Below are 3,285 nucleotides of genomic sequence, written 5' to 3' on the forward strand. Positions count from 1 at the left end.
TAGTAGTAGTAGTAGTAGTAGTAGTAGTAGTAGTAGTAGTAGTAGTAGTAGTAGTAGTAGTAGTAGTAGTAGTAGTAGTAGTAGTAGTAGTAGTAGTAGTAGTAGTAGTAGTAGTAGTAGTAGTAGTAGTAGTAGTAGTAGTAGTAGTAGTAGTAGTAGTATACATGTATGTGCAAAAGGTTTCTGACCGTTATGTACTGTGTACAGAATCACACATAAGTTACCCGATTGTTATTCATGAAAATTAAACGAAAAGGGTATTTTCCATTACTGCTGGAGCAGAGGTTGAGTGTACCAGCTGTAGAATATCTTCCTGACGAAAGAGCAGGAAAAACACGGCTGTATAAAACCGAGACTTGGCTTGGGGGAGAAAGGACTTACTGTTCGGGGCTCGAGAAGTCAAACAAACAGTCTAAAAGAGAACTTTGTCGTGTCGTGAGTAACACACACCCTGTGTACTGTAAGTACAAGCCCTTCTAAAATTATTCTGTGGATCTGGTCCAAACAAAACGAAGAGACATGCAATGCAAAGCCCTTGAGTGCTGGCTGTGTTTCTTAAGAGAAGTAGCATGTTTTCTGCCCGGGGATAACTGCTAGCCTCCACCAGAACGTCTGTGAGACCAGAGCCAAGCCAAAAACAATAATATTGGACCATTTACGGGGTTATTTAAAAAAAGATATAGGCCTATATTTGACGAAATCAACGACTAGCGTACTTGCAAATAACAAATACTCCACAACACCACTCCATGCAGAATATATAATAATAATAATAACTTACAATTCAAGACAGACAAACAAAAAGAGACAGACAAAACAGAAAACAAACAAAGCAAAACTGAAACATTGACTAGGGGCCAAAGGCCTTGGCTATATCTCCGACATGTTGGGCTTGTTAAGTGTATATTATCTTGTTCTCAGATAAAACAAAAAGTAAATCAACCTTTCAGTTATGAATGTTATGATGTCAGCAATATAAACTAAACAACAGCATTCTCCACCCATCAACAGTATTTATGCAGTAATGTATCTTCGTCGGTTGAGAAAATGTCCTCTCTGACTCACTAACTACTCTGTAGCCTGATTAGTAGCCTAATCACAGCTAAAAGTCACAACTTTATCTGTGATGTGGAAGGTCAATTTTGTTTTGGGAGGTTTACAGAGAGATGTTACAATATTGCTTTCCTGGTACTTATAAAATGTTTCCATATAAATTGCAGGCCAGTCATTTATAGGATGTGCGCCAGTACACAATAGCAGTTACGGGCTAAATGTGTGAATGCAGAGCTATAAAAGAAACATGTCTTTGCTTGGGGGTTGAGGAGGGTGTACAACCACGACTTGCAACCTGAACGTATCAGGTACGGTGTCAGCTTTGGGACAATTTAAACAAAAGTGCTTATCAGGGCTGGCCGCTGGCATAAACACTGGATGTGGTTGTTTAAACACGGTATGAGTCGTCGATTTAGAGCAAGCTACCAGCCGTCAATCAAATACTTTGCTGCCCCCCCTCCCTCCCTGTCGTTGATGAAACACCCGTCAATCAAAAACTGCTACCAGCCAACCCCCCACCCCCTCAACAAAACACCTGTCAATCAAACACCCCCTTAAAACGCACCCCCACCCCCCCATCGAGGAAATGTGGCAGGGGTGGGCCACAATCAACATCTTGTTTAGGGCTACAGAAGTCCTAGGGCCGGGCTGGGCCTGGTGTTTACAATGTTTCACAAAAATGAAACGGATGGGGTTCTTTCCTGGTGTAGAAAAGTCTAGTTTAAAAAAAAATCTAATAGCATTTTAGGCACTGGCGTGGTGCTACAGGTAGCTCTCTGAAAGGAAAAACAAACAAAAAAAGAGACCATTGGTATTACTGTCCCTCCGCCATGACCCTTTGTCTTTCACCCTAGATTACTCCACTGCATTTCCCTTCTTATTTTCTTTTTCTTTCTCACCAGGACAACAATGTTCACTTTCATTTTCTTCCCGTATACCGTATTCTTACAGACTGCTTTTATTATTATTACTATTTTATTATTATTTTTACTATTATTTATTATTATTATTATTATTTATTTATTGATTTTAAATCGTTTTTTATTATTTGTGGCCCAATCATACCTGTGGGTGGGGGGTTAAAAAACAAAACAACAAAACCCAAAATGTAAACAAGGACTGCTATTACTTCTTGCCACTTGCCACTGACTGTTGTTTGCAATAACAATATTTGTAAAAATAAATAAAACATAAGGCCACATAGGCAGATATCCCAAACTAACTGCAATCTGATCAGAAACACATTTGAATGTTTCCACAACTTCTATTTATCTTGAGTCCCAATTACTTTATTGTTTTGGCAAGGGGAGAGAAGCAACACCCTGAAGGCAAGACAGAGCCTGTTTATTTATATAGCACATTGCATACAACAAAGGCAATTCAAAGTGCTTTACATAAATACAACAACAAGAGAATAAGTAAGAAAATAAAAGTAATAAAAATAGATATGAAAAATAAATTAGATAAAACATTTAATAAGCATAGATACAGTGCTAGTGTTTAGTCACAAATGCTGCAGGACATAAAGGTTTTTAGCCTAATTTAAAATATATTTAGTTTGTCTTCTGTTTGAGTTCTTCGGGGAGTTTGTTCCAGGAGCACACGGCAGAGTGACTGAAAGCTGCTTCCCCGTGTTTTGTTTTCACTCTTGGAATGTTTAGTAGGTTGGTCTTAGCTGACCTTAGGGGCCTTGCTGGAATATAGGCTGAGAAGAGTTCTGATATGTATTTTGGTCCAAGACCGTTTTGTGATTTATATACAGAAGTACATTGAATTCAATTCTCTGAGAGACTCGTAGCCAGTGTAGAGATCTCAGGATTGGTGTAATGTGTTCAAATGTCTTTGTTAGGACCCTAACAGCAGCGTTTTGGATGAGCTGTAATTTGCCAACAGCCCCATTAGATAGGCCTGTTAGTCGACCATTACAGTAATCAAGTCTACTCTAAACACATGCATGGATGAGTTTTTCAAGGTCTTGTTTGGACATGAAACCTCTCATTCTTGCTATGTTTTTCAGGTGATAGTAGGTTGATTACATTTAAATTCTTAACCTCGGCCTGTGGCCATGCAGTGCGTGCAAAGAGACTGCACGGAGCAATGTCCAATGAAGTTACAATATTCTACATATAAAGCGTGTGCAAGGAGGAGGATATGATATGATCATTGATATGACAAACACATGCTCCATGGCATACTGACATACTGTCTGTTTGAACCGATGCCGTCGAAAAG

The sequence above is a fragment of the Nansenia antarctica genome, assembly GCF_963989245.1.
Source record: "Nansenia antarctica genome assembly, chromosome: 14".
NCBI lineage: Eukaryota > Metazoa > Chordata > Actinopteri > Argentiniformes > Microstomatidae > Nansenia > Nansenia antarctica.